Consider the following 17,265-nt stretch of genomic DNA (forward strand, 5'->3'; position numbering starts at 1 on the left):
GTTCACTCTCCTCCACCCTTATTAATAGGCTCTTTAGGTCCTCTTCATTTTCTGCCATAAGGGTGGTGTCATCTGCATATCTGAGGTTATTGATATTTCTCCTGGCAATCTTGATTCCAGCTTGTGCTTCATCCAGCCCAGCATTTTCATGATGTACTCTGCATATAAGTTAAATAAGCAGGGTGACAATATACAGCCTTGACGTACTGTTTTCCCAATTTGGAACCAGTCTGCTGTTCCATGTCCCATTCTAACTGTTGCTTCCTGACCTGCATACAGATTTCTCAGGAGGCAGGTAAGGTAGTCTGGTATTCCCAGCTCTTTAAGAATTTTCCACAGTTTGTTGTGATCCACACAGTCAAAGCCGTTAGTGTAGTCAATGAAGCAGAAGTAGATGTTTTTCTGGAACACTCTTGCTTTTTTGAGGATCCAACAGATGTTGGCAATTTGATCTCTGTTTCCTCTGCCTTTTCTAAATCCAGCTTGAACATCTGGAAGTTCTCAGCTCACATACTATTGAAGCCTAGCTTGGAGAATTTTGAGCATTACTTTGCTAGCATCTGAGATGAGTGCAATTATGCGGTAGTTTGAACATTCTTTGGCATTGCCCTTATTTGGGATTTGAATGATAGGTGATTTTTTCCAGTCTTGTGGCCACTGCTGAGTTTTCCAAATTTGCTGGCATATTGAGTGCAGCACTTTAACAATGGATTGAGTTTGAGCAAACTCCAAGAGATAGTGAAGGACAGGGAAGCTTGGCATGCTGCAGTCCATGGGGTCACAAAGAGTCAGACATGACTGAGTGGCTGAACAACAACAACAGGCAAAGGGGGCCACAGTGAGGCCCTGCCTTGAAAAACTGTCTCAACCTGGGCAGATCTTGTGAGGAGTTTTATAGTGACAGTTCAAGGTGGGGGAGTACTGACAAGAATCAGAGTGTGTACAAGAACTGCAGTCCTTTAATCTGGCCTCAACTGGCCTCCTGAAGAGCTTCATAAGCTCATCAATCTGTGACGTTCTATGGAATGAAGAATGCTGACATATTACGTCTGTTGGGGGTGCTAGGAAAGATTGAAGGCAGGAGTAGAAGGGGCAACAGAGGACGAGATGGTTGGATGGCATCACCGACTCAATGGACAAGAGTTTCAGCAAACTGGGAGATGGTGAAGGATAGAGAAGCCTGGTGTGCTGCAGTCCATGGGGTTACAAAGAGTCGGACAGAACTGAGTGACTGAACTAAAAAGTTCTGCAGAAGAGCTCAAAGATTGTCATCTGTATCCCTTGAGGGGAAACCAGGACCTGCTCCAAAGCTGCTCCTTTGTTTCTCGGCTGCTCCTTCCTTGTCTCTACATCCACCCCTTTCCCTGAACAGCATCTGTTTGCATCTTCCCTGTGGGACTCAGGGAAGCTCATGGAGGCTGGAGTCTGTTCCCTACAAACAAGAAACTGGGGGACTCAGAAAGGCTTCTGTGTTCAGGAGCTCCCAGGGTCTTGCTCATTTCCTGTTACAGATAAGAGTGTGGCTTAAACACAGCGATGTATGAATCAAAGGGGTGTGTGTTTGTGTGAGTGTGTGTGTATGTCTGGCTGTTTCATCCACCAGACTGTATTGTTGGAACAGACGTGATGCTCGAATGGAAGGTCTTATCTCACCCAAATGACTGGGGGGATGGTATCCTGCCAATCTGGTCTTCATTCTCTTTTAACAGGGCTGGGTAATGGTAACTCTGACAATTCTCTCAGCCCACTCAAGTGTCTAATTTAAAAAAATTAGGAGAGACCAGGGTTGGACACCTGAGGGGCATACAGAAATTTTGATTTTAATTAAAGTTCTTCTAGAGGCAGGTACATCAATACCCAAAAATTCCTCATTTAATGTCCTGTGAGAAAAGCTTAAGAACCCTGGATGTGTCATTACTGAAGATGACACAAATTTTAATAAATACTGGCCCCCAGGCCACAACAGTGCAGAGTGTAACAATGAATATTCAAACTGGGGGATGTGCTGAAGGAGACTGTGGTTCTATGAGGAGGTTGGTCAATGCTTTCTCTCCATTTCTACTCACAGAGAAATTCAAAGATAAGCTGCATTCATGTGAGATAGATGGGAAAATACACTTGCACTGTGTTTCCGTGAGGGTATTTAAATTGTCCTGTTTTGGGAACTTACTCATCTTACAGCTGGAAGTCTTTACCCTTGAGTGACATCCCCATTTCCCGCCCTCAGCCCTGCAGTCACCATCCCACTCTCTGGATCTCTGAGTCCACGCACGAGATCATGCAGTGTGGGCCTCTCTCTGACTTACTGCACTCAGCAAATGCCCTTTTGCCACAAATGGCAGAGTCTCCCTCTTCCTCGTGGCTGAATGGCAACATTCCATATCACATCTTCTGTGCCCACTCATCCATTGACAGACACTCAGGCAATTTTCGTGTTTTGATTACTGTGAATAAAGCTGCAGTGAACATGGGGGCAGGTATCGCCTCGATATCCTGTTTTCATTTCTTTATATGTACACCCAGGAGTGGGATTCCCGGGTCATACGGTAGCTCTGTTTTTAGTCTTTTGAGGAGCCTCCACACTGTTCTCCATGGTGCCTGCACCAGTCTACATTCCCATCACCAGTGCAGGAGGGCTCCCTTTCTCTACACCCTTGTCAGTATTCATTATCTCTGGTCTTTTGATGATGGCCATTCTGACAGGTGTGAGGTGATAGCTCATTGTGATTTGGGTTTGTATTCCCCTGATGATTAACAATGTTGGACACTTTTTCACACACCTCTTGGCCATTTGTATAATTAACTCTTTGGGGAAAATGTCTATTCAGTTCCTCTTTCCATTTTTTAATCAAATTGTTTTTTTCCTGCTGACTTGTATGAATTCTGTACATATTTTTGCCATTAAAGATAAACTTGATCCAACTGAAAGTACAGTTATTTATTACATTATTGCTATGTGTATTTCTCAATCTGATCAGATCTCCTGAACCCTACACTAAAACTAAACTGGAAGTACTGGTTAGCCATACAATACCAGAAGAGGCTGGGTAAGCCAACTAAAGAACAGGGCTCAGCAAAGGATCCCCATGAAATGCTCAAACATCTCTAAGACGGGGATGACTAGGGCATGCCTCAGACAACCAGAAATAAGTTATTGGTCCTGCCAACTGCAAAATCAAAGTGAGGGGCCCGAAAATTGATTGTGTGATTTCTAGAAAAACCACATAATAACATCTGAGAGATTTATCAGCCCCTATTTATAACATTGGGACTTCCCTAGGAATTCAGCTGGTAAAGAATCTGGCTGCAATGCAGGAGACCTGGGTTCAATTCTTGGGTGAGGAAAATCCCCTGGAGGAGAGCATGGCAACTCACTCCATTATTTTTGCCTGGAGAATCCAATGAACAGAGGAGCCTGGCAGGCTGCAGCCCATGGGGTTGCAAAGAGTCAGACAAAATTGAGCAACTAAACACAGCACAGCATTCATAATATCCTGGACATAACATCCCTGGTGGATCAGTGATAAAGAATCCATCTGCCAAGCAGGAGATTCAGGAGACACGGGTTCGATCCCTGGGTTGGGAAGATCCCCTGGAGAAGGGAATGGCAACCCACTCCAGTATTCTTGCCTGGAGAATCCCCGTGGACAGAGGAGCCTGGTGGGCTACAGTCCATAGGGTCACAAAGAGTCAGACATGGTTTAATGACTGAGTATGCATGCACACATTCATAAAATTACCAAGGGAAAAAAAATTAGATTTGAGTGAGGCTTTGAGAAACAAGAGGTTTTGCTCTTTTTCTTAGGCCCCCAAAGAACCACAGCACAATCAAGCCCTCTGTAACTCTACTCTCCCACTGTCCCTTGAAAGCTGGCTGGAGCAGAGATGATGCAGAACTACTAGAACTCTTACGCTCTTGGTGGAAATACCTCCTGACACTATTTGGGACGACAGTCTGTCGGACTCTTATAAGCAACTACTTAGGTTTTACTCTAAGGTTTTACTCAGGAGAAATGAAAACTTACATTTTCACAAAATCCCATACATCAGTGATTTTTGGGGGGGGCCATGCCATGCAGCACACAGGACCTTGGATTGCCAGCCAGGGACTGACTCTGGGCCCTGCACCGGGAGCTCAGTCTTCACTGCTGGAGTGCCGGGGAGTCCCATCAGTGTTTCAGCACCACCATACTAGTCAAAGCTGTAAAGAAGACATATAGCCCTCACTAGGTGAATGGGCCAGCAAAGCCTGGCACATCTATGACAGAACACTCAGCCACAGAAAGGAGTGAACTATTGATATGTGCAAGAGCGTGGCTGAATCCAAGAAGGCTGACACTGCGTTCATTATCCCACTTACATAGCATTCTGGGAAAGGCAACACTCCAGTGATGGCAAACAGGTTAGTGATCATCCGAGGATGCTGGTGAAGGAGGGAGATTTTTGAGGTGACAGATTGTGTCTCATTTGTGGTTATGGTTACCTGACACTGCACCTGTCAAGTATAGTTCAGTACTCACTGACCTATACACCAAAAGAAACAAGTATTACTGTATATAAATTAAAAAAAAAAATCTGTGTTATGTGCTAAGTTGCTTCAGTCGTGTCCAACTCTTTGCAACCCCATGGGACTGTAGCCCACCAGCCTCCTCTGTCCATGGGATTCTCCAGGCAAGAATACTGGAGTGGGTTGCCATTTACTTCTTCAGGGGATCTTCCCAACCCAGGGATTGAACCTGTGTCTCCTGCTTGGCAGATGGATTCTTTACCAATGAACCACTGGGGGATTAATGTTATGAACACTGAGCTGTGCTTAGTCGCTCAGTCATATCCAACTCTTTTCAACCCCATGGGCTGTAACCTGCCCATGGGATTCTCCAGACAAGAATACTGGAGTAGGTTGCCATGCCCTCCTCCAGGGGATCTTCCTGACCCAGGGATCAAACCCAGATCTCTTAGTCTCCAGCAGTGGCAGGCCAATTCTTTACCACTAGCACCACCTGGGAAGCCCAGATAAATCTGGTAACATGCATATTACCTAAAAATCAAAGCTGACTCAAGCACTTGGCAAAAGTTTGACACTGCCACCAAGTGGTGTCCACTGGTACTTGCACTAGACAGTAACCTGATGTAATTCCCTGGAAACGGAATGACAACCCCTGGACTGGCTTCTGTTACCAGGGCCCACTATGAAGGACACAGATGCATTATGAGACTTGAGGTGCCCATCACTGTGGGTTATGTCACATCGTCATCCTACATGGAGGGAAATGGAGAGAAGAATTTAATGAAATTCATTGTCTTTGAAAGAAAAGGTACATTCAAGAACATACAACGGGGGTTCAGTTCAGTTCAGTTCAGTTCAGTCGCTTAGTCGTGTCCGACTCTGGGTCCCCATAGACTGCAGCACGCCAGGCCTCCTCCCTGTCCATCACCAACTCCTGGAGTCCATTGTGTCGGTGATGCCATCCAACCATCTCATCCTCTGTCGTCCCCTTCTCCTCCTGCCCCCAATCCCTCCCAGCATCAGGGTCTTTTCAAGTGAGTCACCTCTCCACATGAGGTGGCCAAAGTATTGGAGTTTCAGCTTCAGCATCAGTCCTTTCAAAGAATTCCTTTAGGATGGACTGGTTGGATCTCCTTGCAGCCCAAGGGACTCTCAAGAATCTTCTCCAACACCACAGTTCAAAAGTATCAATTCTTCAGCACTCAGCTTTCTTTATCGTCAAACTCTCACATCCATACACGACTACTGGAAAAACCATAGCCTTGTCTAGACGGACCTTCATTGGCAAAGTAATGTCTCTGCTTTTTAATATGCTGTCTAGGTTGGTCATAACTTTTCTTCCAAGGAGCAAGCGTCTTTTAATTTCATGGCTGCGATCACCATCTACAGTGATTTTGGAGCCCAGAAATATAAAGTCTGACACTGTTTCCACTGTTGCCCCATCTATTTGCCATGAAGTGGTGGGACCAGATGCCATGATCTTAGTTTTCTGAATGTTGAGCTTTAAGCCAACTTTTTCAATCTCCTCTTTCACTTTCATCAAGAGGCTCTTTAGTTCTTCTTCACTTTCTGCCATAAGGGTGGTGTCATCTGCATATCTGAGGTTATTGATATTTCTCCTGGCAATCTTGATTCCAGCTTGTGCTTCCTCCAGCCCAGCGTTTCTCATGATGTACTCTGCATAGAGTATCGGAGCATCAGAGAAGGCAATGGCAACCCACTCCAGTACTCTTGCCTGGAAAATCCCATGGATGGTGGACCCTGGTGGGTGGCAGTCCATGGGGTCGCTAAGAGTCGGACGCAACTGAGTGACTTCACTTCCACTTTCCACTTTCATGCATTGGACAAGGAAATGGCACCCCACTCCAGTGTTCTTGCCTGGAGAATCCCAGGGATGAGGGAGCCTGGTGGGCTGCCGTCTATGGGGTCGCACAGAGTTGGACATGACTGAAGCGACTTAGCAGCAGCAGAACTCTTCGTATAAATTAAATAAGCAGAGTGACAATATACAGTCTTGATGTACTCCTTTTCCTATTTGGAACCAGTCTGTTGTTCCATGTCCAGTTTTAACTGTTGCTTCCTGACCTGCATGCAGGTTTCTCAAGAGGTAGGTCAGGTTGCCGGAAGCCAGCATGAGGAACTCCGCCCATGGCAAAGGTCATGAGGAAGGAGGCTCGGCATACGCAAAGGCAGGATCGAGCCTCAGGAGTCCCCCTGGATATTCTCGAGCATCTACCCCAAAAAAACCAGAGTCTGCCTACTTTACTGCTTTGTGCTCTCACCTCTGACTTTACAGGGGGCTGTCCCCCACCACCATCTTGCTCTCTCTGAAAAGGAGTTAACTTACAGCTCCAGTTAATAAAGTTCCTGGGCATAATAGGAATGTTTAAATCCAAACCCCTCATATGGCTCTCTAACTGGCCTGACAAGTTTACCCGGACTCCTACAGCTATACATACGATTGTTTACAGTCTCCCAACCACGAGAGGCATGGGAAGCTTAAGATATTCAAATAGCTTAGAGCCTCTTGGAGAGTTAGAAACTGTCAGAATAAAACTAGTAAAAGATTTCATTGATGAGCCAATGCTTGCTGCCAAGTTTCCACATCCCTTGTATTGTATCCTTGAAAGTGTATTAATTAATATACTTGGTATGTAGAAAAAATAAGTAGTGGCCTTGGCGTTAGCAACTTTAGACCCTTAAGGTAATAAATTCTTTCCTTTGTTGTAAACCCACTGCACCTCTGCCCTATAGGAATGCGACTTTATCTGACACCTTCGGAAGATGGCGCCAAACCTTAAAATAATTACTCTTAGAGAAAATAAGTCTTAAGGTTGACAAATCTTTGTCAGAGTCATAAAATGTTAATAGGCCTTCTAGCCAGAAGATGATGTAAATCACCTAAACCATGTGTATATGATAAATTTGCAGAAAAGAAACCCTGGTTTCGATAAGGATCAAAGACTGCTGACTTTGCATGATTTCACATCCCCTATTATCCTCTATGTGCAACTTAGGGTATAAAAGCCCCTGTTGAAAATAAAGCTACTGGCCTTGCTCGCCAAAGCTTGGTCTCCCCATGTCATTCTTTCTTTCAAATTCTGGCTGAGTCTCCATCTGGAGTGCAGAGGTCCTCTGCGACCATTTATTTGCCTGGGCTTCTAAGACCCACTCGAGAAGGTGCCTAAGGTGGGGCACCTTCCGCTATTCGAGAGGGCGCCTGCAGCCTCTGTGGTCAGAGGTAACCTGATGTCACAGGTTATATTGATTTTCCACGTAAACCAAGCTACTCAGCCTCTTTTCTCCGCTGAATTTTCCTACTGAGCTATCCTCATTCTATTACTCTTTATATATTTGATGACTATTTAAATTAATCGCTGACGCCGTCTCCCCTTCGAACTCCCTGGATCAGCCGGGGCTGGACTCCGGCATCAGGTGGTCTGGTATTCCCATCTCTTTCAGCATTTTCCACAGTTTAATGTGATCCACAGTCAAAGGCTTTGGCATAGTCCACAAAGCAGAAATAGATGTTTTTCTGGAACTCTCTTGCTTTTTTGATGATCCAGTGGATCTTGGCAATTTGATCTCTGGTTCCTCTGCCTTTTCTAAAACCATCTTGAACATCTGAAAGTTCATGGTTCACGTAATGCTGAAGCCTGGCTTGGAGAATTTTGAGCAGTACTTTACTAGTGTGTGCTGCTGCTGCTGCTGTGTCCGACTCTGTGCGACCTCATAGATGGCAGCCCACCAGGCTCCCCCATCCATGGGATTCTCCAGGCAAAAACACTGGAGTGGGTTGCCATTTCCTTCTCCAATGCATGAAAGTGAAAAGTGAAAGTGAAGTCACTCAGTCATGTCCAACTCTTAGCGACTCCATGGACTGCAGCTTGTGCAGTAGTCTGAGCATTCTTTGGCATTGCCTTTCTTTGGGATTGGAATGAAAACTGACCTTTTCCAGTGCTGTGGCCACTGCTGAGTTTTCCAAATTTGCTGGCATGTTGAGTGCAGCATTTTCACAGCATCATGGGGGTTGGAGGGGGGCATATTAGGCGACCTCATCACGTGGATGTTCAGGAGGCTGGTGTTCCTCCAGGTCCTCCGTTTCCCTGTGGACTATTGAAAGAATGTTACCGGTGGTCCCTTCCCTGTGACACTATCAGAGACTGCCACTCGGCATGGATGGTGGGCGGTCATTGACCATCTAGAGGAGGAGACCCCAATCTCCAGGCTGTGGTTCGGTACTTCCTGTCATCATCAGCAGTGGGATTAGATTAAAAATAGAGCACACAGTAAATGTAAAGCTTGAATCATCCTGAAAACACCCCTCATCCCCAGCTGGTGGAAAAATTGTCTTCCAGAAAATTGGTCTCTGGTGCCCGAAAGGTTGGGAACCGCTGATCAAGATAACCAACCTGTGTTCCATCTAGAAAACAGTGCTCTGCTGATGTGCTGATGGCATTACACTAACTGAAGAGATAAAAGAAAAACCTGCTGTGTGGGCAAAATTAAGCAGTGTTCCTTGCACAGTCAGAGGAAATCGCCAACAGCAAAAGTGGCTTTTGCCAGTTGTTGGAGAGGAGCCATGGGGTTGTGATGCTGTCTAGAAAATGGGCCTGAGACACCTGAAAGGAAAAGAAGCCCAAAGCGAGGGGCTGCATCATGAAACCCCTTACTGCATCGAGGGCGGGTGTCACACTGCAGCACCTCCAAACTAACCCCAGACAACTCCCACAACAACTAGGAACTGCTGGTGCAGGTGAGTCAGCCTGGCTTGCCTGCATAACCAGAGACAGAAAGATCTCACTGGAAACTTCTAGCAAAGTCTCCCAAAGCAACACACATCCACAGGTGATGGTCCCATCTGTGGGTGTCCCATCCTCCCATGTGGGGGGCCTCGATGGAAGCCCATAGTTTGTCTGGACTCTCCTGCCTGCCACTCCAGGTCGTTATCTTCACTAAAACATCACACAAGGATGCTCCACAGAGCATCAACCGTCTGAATCTCATTTTCCATCTATTCAACCCCAACTATATTATGGAGAAATAATAAAGCCTACTTCATAGGGTTGTTTATAGGAACAAATTAAACTATTTAAAGTCTTTAGAACAAAGCTGGCACATTTGGTGCTGAAAAAATATTCACTTTTATCACTGAAACAAGGGCATCACTGCCATCATTGATAATCTCCCAAGGCAAACAACAACACATGCCTAGATATGTAAATTCTAGCTTGTCTATTTCTTAAATACTTCACAGTCACACATCAAAATGAAATATTATTTTGCAAAAAATATATTTGCTATTTCAATGGATAAGACTAGTATGTGTGCTCAGTTGCTCAGTCATGTCCGACTCTTTGCAACCCCATGGGCTGTACCCACCAGGCTTCTTTGTCCATGGGATTTCCCAGGTAAGAATGCAGGAGTCCATTTCCTACTCCAGGGGATCTTCCTGACCTAGGAATCAAACCAATGTCTCCTGCATTGCAGGTGGATTCTTTACTGCTTGAGCCACCAGGGAAGGATTTTTATATGATGACATGAACTTTATGTACTGATTTCAAGAAAAGTTAAGTCATGGCTATGGCTCTGCTTTGTCCACATCTCCTCCGTGAGAACTGATACTCCTCCCTAGGACCAGCTCCAGCGTTCACATGGGAGTCAAACACATCTTGTGTTTCCATTTCAAAACAAACAAAAAAAGGTACTGCGGCTTCCCTGGTGGCTCACTGGAAAAGAATCCGCCTGCCAGTGCAGAAGACGAGGGTTCAGTCCCTGGTCTGGGAAGACCCCTCATGCCGCAGAACAACTAAGCCCGTGTGCCACAACTACTGAGCCTATGCTCCAGAGCCTGGCACCGCAACAAGAGAAGCCCCTGAAAAGCGAAGCCTGCGCTCTGCAACCGAGAGGGGCCCCTGCTCTCCACAGCTCAAGAAAAGCCTGTGCAGCAACGAGACCCAGCACAGCCAAATAAATAACAAACAGTGTTTTAAAAAGGTATTGATAAACCAAAAGGAAAATATCCTCCAGAAACATCTGATACTGCTTTTCAATACTCATTGCTTTTAATATTAATTTCACATGAGACCCGTTTACCATCATAAATATTTCTCCTTCTTTAATGAAAATGATTCTCTGACTTCTAATCTCTGTGAAATATATGAAAATTACTATTCCAGAAATTTGAACTTTGTTTCAAATTTATATATATAACTAATATGCTAGAATCTAATTTTCAAAGTGGTGAAAATAATTTTGTAGTATGTTACTTTTTTCTTTGAGTTTTAACTAAATTTCTTATAAGGTTTTGAGTCTCTGATTTGAAAAATAATTTAAAACAGATTATTTTTATTCATGAATTCTGTTGCTATAAAATGGAAAGGTGAATGCAAATTTCCAATTACAGGCAGCCTTAAATGGACCTTTGAATATCAGTCTATGTCCAAAGTGCTGAGATAAAGATAATTTTTTAAATCACATTTTTTTCATTTATGCATGACATAGATATTTATTGTATATTCTATGTGAATTCACTCAAAAAATTGCTTAAATTGAAGAGCAATACTCTGTCCATATATGAAATTGACAGTGACATTTAGAGTTGGACAAATGTGGTTTATACAATGAAAATCTATTGTTATAATTGATAAGCAACACAATTCAGGAAAGCTAACATTTCCTATTTTGGTTCGGAGAGAGTCTTGAGGTTTACAAAGATCGAGGTTTCAGGGATTGCTAGCTAGGATGACCAATGATAACATTTTTAAAGTCCTGGAAAAGAGTATTCCTGAAAAGTAGATGAATTTGGGTGACCTGTAACTTTGGTCTTTACACTAACAAGTGGCCCGAATGTACCATACAAGGTGAGAGCACGGCCACACAGGGACATCCAACAGCCACCAACATGACCAACTGCCTTGCCCTCGGTTCCAAATCCTTAGAAAAACAAATTCATTCATTCAAAAATATTTTGGGTGCTTTACGTATATCATATATAAATATATGAGCTTCCCTTGTGGCTCAGATGGTGAAGAGTCTGCTTGCAATACAGGAGACCCAGATTTGATCCCTGAGTTGGGAAGATTCCCTTGAGGAGGGCATGACAACCTACTCCAGCATTCTCACCTGGAGAATCCCCATGGACAGAGGAGCCTGGAGGGCTACAATTCATGTGGTCACAAAGAGTCAGACATGATGGAGAGACTAAGCACAGCACAGCACAAGCTTTATACAGAGGATGGATAAACAACAAAGTCCTACTGTGCAGCAAAGGGAATTACATTTAATATCCTGTGATAAGCCAAAATGGAAAAGAATATAAATAAAAGGTATATGTATGTGTGTATATATATATATATATATATATATATCTTTTATTTATATTCTTTTCCATTTTATATTCTTTTTTTTCTTTTCAATTTATATTCTTTTCCATATATGCATGTATAACAATCACTTTTCTGTACAGAAGTAATTAACACAACACTATAAATCAACTCTGAAAAGTAAAAGTGTTAGTCGTTCAGTCATGGCCAACTCTTTGGGATCCCATGGACTATAGCCTGGGATCCACTGTTCCGTGGGATTTTTCAGATGAGAATACGGAGTGGGTTGCCATTTCTTTCTCCAGGGGATCTTCCCAACCTAGGGATAGAACCTGGGTCTTCTACATTGCAAGCAGAGTCTTTACTGTCTGAGTTGTACTCATTATTATACTACTTCAGTTTAAAAAAATAAAATTAAAAAAAAAAAAAGAAGAACAGGTTGGCCAGGTTAAGATATTATAAGGAAGCAATGGTCAAGCAGAGGTCTCAATAAGAAGAAAGAGCCATGCTTGCTCAATATGGGCACAGGGGTCCACATAAATGAAGAGCAGGTTTACATGTCAAGTTAAGGTTCTGAGCAGGAGGCGAGTTTGGTGTCCACAGGCCCTCCAGAAGACAGCCTTTAGTCTGGAAGTAAAGGCGGATGGGCAGGCAGAAAGGCTCAGGGCAAGGCCATGCACACCCTGGGAAGAAGGGGGCAGAAGATGGGTTTTATTTGAACCGTCAGTCAGGGAAGGCTGTTAAAGGGGTGAGAGAAGGATCTGACTCTCTGGTTCAGCATGCAGACTGGATCCTGCAGAGCTTAGCAGGTCATCAAAGCTGCTCTTTGAGGACGAGGGAGCTCATGTCTAGCAGGCATGAGGAGAGACGCTGACCCAGGTTAGGACACATGGCAAGGCAGTGTCAACAGGACCTGCTGGTGATTCAGGGTACACAAGGGCTCTGAGGGTAAGACTCAGATCCTGGCTTGAGCAGCTGGTTGGGTCGTGGGAGGAATGTGCTGGCTTTGACTCACATGGGAGGGTGGGCTGCATTGAGGTAAATAAAAATGTCTGGTCCTTCTTGATACATTAAAAAAACTTATTGGAGTATAGTTGCTTTACCATTTTGTGCTAGTTTTTGCTATACAGTAAAGTGAGTCAGCTATACATATACACATATCCCCTCTTTTTTGAATTTCCTTCCCATTTAAGGCACCACAGGCTTCCCTGGTGGTTCTGACAGTAAAGAATCTGCCTGCAATGCAGGAGACCCAGGTTAAATCCTGTGTCGGGAATATCCCTGGAGAAGGGAATGGCAACCCACTCTAGTATGCTTGCCTGTAGAATTCCATGTACAGAGGAGCCTGACAGGCTACAGTCCATGGGGTTGCAAAGAGCCAGACACAACTGCATGATTAACAATTTTACTAGGTCACAGAGCACTGAGTAGAGGTCCCTGAGCTATACAGTACCTTCTCATTAGTTACCTGTTTCATACACAGTGTCAATAGTGTATGTATATGTGTCAATCCCAATCTCTCAATTCATCCTCTCTCCCCCTCTTTGGTGTCTATACATTTGTTCATTTGTTCCCTATGTCTGAATATATATTTCTGCTTTGTAAATAAGATAATCTATATCAATTTTTTCAGATTCCATATATGCATTAACACATGGTATTTGTTTTTCTCTTTTTTAGACATTCAAGTGAGGGTGTTAAATAAACATTTTGGAGTTCAGGGCCAATCTGAAAATTGGGACACCTAAGTAGATAGATGGTTTCAAAGCTCAGGAATTAAATGAGATAAACTAGGGCAGAATAATAAATTCATTCATTCATTCATTCTGTGTTTACACAGAAACAGAAAAGGACCTAATACTAATCAGGGGACATTTCCAAATAGGGAGGTGGGGAAGACGAGGTGTTCACAGAGTAGGAGATTGAGACAGTGAGACCTGTGCAGTCAGAGTAAGGCAAAATATCCCTCACTGCAGTCAGGGAATACGCCTAGGACTTTGGAAAACCAGCTTCATGGTTACGATTAATTACTTTCTTGCAGATGTTCACTGCTGTTCTAATTCTGCAAAAGTCTAAATTATATACTTAATTGTTTTCAAACATTGTATTTAGCTACTAATACATACAGTATTTCCACAGTGTCTGATTTCTGTTCAATTTTCAAGTACTTTCAAGATTTAAAGATAACCAAGAAAATTAAGCATTGTTATATAGGTCTTTGATACTAGGTGACAATTTGAGTAAAAATTTTCCTACTTTTCCTATTTGTAGCATTGTGTTTCCCCAGTTATGTTTGATTTTAACTCTGACAACAAGATATATCTAAGAAAGTAAGAAGAGCAAAATTAATAGTCATTAGGGAGGTTGTGCTTTTCAGGGTATTTATTAGGAACTGAGATGATGATAATAATGATTGAGGAGCAAATCCTTCTGAACCAAGAAATACGTCATTTTCATTATAGGGGACTGGAATGCAAAAGTAGGAAGTCAAGAAACACTAGGAGTAACAGGCAAATTTGGCCTTGGAATACGGAATGAAGCAGAGCAAAGACTAATAGAGTTTTGCTGAGAAAATGTACTGATCATAACAAACACCCTCTTCCAACAACACAAGAGAAGACTCTATACATAGACATCACCAGATGGTCAACACCGAAATCAGATTGATTATATTCTTTGCAGCCAAAGATGGAGAAGCTCTATCCAGTCAGCAAAAATAAGACCAGGAGCTGACTGTGGCTCAGATCATGAACTCCTTATTGCCAAATTAAGACATAAATTGAAGAAAGTAGGGAAAACCAATAGACCATACAGGTATGACCTAAATCAAATCCCTTATGATTATACAGTGGAAGTGAGAAATAGTTTTAAGGGCCTAGCTCTAATAGATAGAGTGCCTGATGAACTATGGAATGAGGTTCGTGACATTGTATAGGAGACAGGGATCAAGACCATCCCTGTGGGAAAAGAAATGCAAAAAAAGCAAAATGGCTGTCTGGGGAGGCCTTACAAATAGCTGTGAAAAGAAGAGAAGTGAAAAGCAAAGGAGAAAAGGAAAGATATAAGCATCGGAATGCAGAATTGCAAAGAATAGCAAAAAGAGATAAGAAAGCCTTCTTCAGCGATCAATGCAAAGAAATAGAAGAAAACAACAGAATGGGAAAGACTAGAGATCTCTTCAAAAAAGTTAGAGATACCAAGGGAACATTTCATGCAAAGATGGGCTTGATAAAGGACAGAAATGATATGGACCTAACAGAAGCAGAAGATATTAAGAGATGGCAAGAATACACAGAAGAACTGTACAAAAAAGATCTTCACGACCCAGATAATCACGATGGTGTGATCACTGACCTAGAGCCAGACATCCTGGAATGTGAAGTCAAGTGGGCCTTAGAAAGCATCACAACGAACAAAGCTAGTGGAGGTGATGGAATTCCAGTTGAGCTATTCCAAATCCTGAAAGATGATGCTGTGAAAGCACTGCACTCAATATGTCAGCAGATTTGGAAAACTCAGCAGTGGCCACAGGACTGGAAAAGGTCAGTTTTCATTCCAATCCCAAAGAAAGGCAATGCCAAAGAATGCTCAAACTACCGCACAATTGCACTCATCTCACACGCTAGTAAGGTAATGCTTAAAATTCTCCAAGCCAGGCTTCAGCAATATGTGAACCGTGAACTTCCTGATGTTCAAGCTGGTTTTAGAAAAGGCAGAGGAACCAGAGATCAAATTGCCAACATCCGCTGGATCATGGAAAAAGCAAGAGATATCCAGAAAAACATCTATTTCTGCTTTATTGACTATGCCAAAGCCTTTGACTGTGTGGATCACAATAAACTGTGGAAAATTCTGAAAGAGATGGGAATACCAGACCACCTGATCTGCCTCTTGAGAAATTTGTATGCAGGTCAGGAAGCAACAGTTAGAACTGGACATGGAACAACAGACTGGTTCCAAATAGGAAAAGGAGTACGTCAAGGCTGTATATTGTCACCCTGCTTATTTGACTTCTATGCAAAGTACATCATGAGAAACACTGGGCTGGAAGAAACACAAGCTGGAATCAAGATTGCCGGGAGAAGTATCAATAACCTCAGATATGCAGATGACACCACCCTTATGGCAGAAAGTGAAGAGGAACTCAAAAGCCTCTTGATGAAAGTGAAAGTGGAGAGTGCAAAAGTAGGCTTAAAACTCAACATTCAGAAAACGAAGATCATGGCATCTGGTCCCATCACTTCATGGGAAATAGATGGGGAAACAGTGGAAACAGTGTCAGACTTAATTTTGGGGGGCTCCAAAATCACTGCAGATGGTGATTGCAGCCATGAAATTAAAAGACGCTTACTCCTTGGAAGGAAAATTATGACCAACCTAGATAGCATATTCAAAAGCAGAGACATTACTTTGCCAACAAAGGTCCGTCTAGTCAAGGCTATGGTTTTTCCTGTGGTCATGTATGGATGTGAGAGTTGGACTGTGAAGAAGACTGAGTGCCGAAGGATTGATGCTTTTGAACTGTGGTGTTGGAGAAGACTGTTGAGAGTCCCTTGGACTGCAAGGAGATCCAACCAGTCCATTCTGAAGGAGATCAGTCCTGGGATTTCTTTGGAAGGAATGATGCTAAAGCTGAAACTCCAGTACTTTGGCCACCTCATGTGAAGAGTTGACTCATTGGAAAAGACTCTGATGCTGGGAGGGATTGGGGGCAGGAGGAGAAGGGGATGACAGAGGATGAGAGGGCTGAATGGCATCACTGACTTGATGGACATGAGTCTGGTTGAACTCCGGGAGTTGGTGATGGACAGGGAGGCCTGGCGTGCTGTGATTCATGGAGTCGCAAAGAGTCGGACATGACTGAGCGACTGAACTGAACTGAAACTGGTAAATATTTCAATGAGACATTCACAATATTCACATTACTCAGAGCTTCCCGGCAGTGAATTGCGTTCTCGTAAAAAAGCAAACAAACAAACAAACTTCTCTTGTTCCTACTACAATACTGATATGAATATGCTTTGCAAGGCTTACCCTCTTTAAAACACTGGAATGCTTGCTGATTTACTATTATTCTCTCATTCCAGCTACCAGCAACATTCACCCACAGGGATTCGAGAAAATCATTTATTTATCTCATTATAATACAATATACCTGAAAAAAAATTTATATTTTTGACCTATTATGCACTAATACTCTAAGGAAATCTCTTTAAAGAAAGAAAAAATTTAATACTTAGATTATGTTCACAGGATTTTTACTAATTACATCTTATGCATAAAGAGAGAACATCCAGGACTTTCCTGGTGGCCCAGAGGTGAAGAACCCACCTGCTAACGCAGGGGACACAGGCCCAATCCCTGGTCTGGAAGGATTTCACATGCTTCAGAGCAACTAAGCCTGGAGCCACAACTACTAAGCCTGTGCTCTAG

The sequence above is a fragment of the Bos taurus genome, chromosome 8 (assembly GCF_002263795.3).
Source record: "Bos taurus isolate L1 Dominette 01449 registration number 42190680 breed Hereford chromosome 8, ARS-UCD2.0, whole genome shotgun sequence".
Classification (NCBI taxonomy): Eukaryota; Metazoa; Chordata; class Mammalia; order Artiodactyla; family Bovidae; genus Bos; species Bos taurus.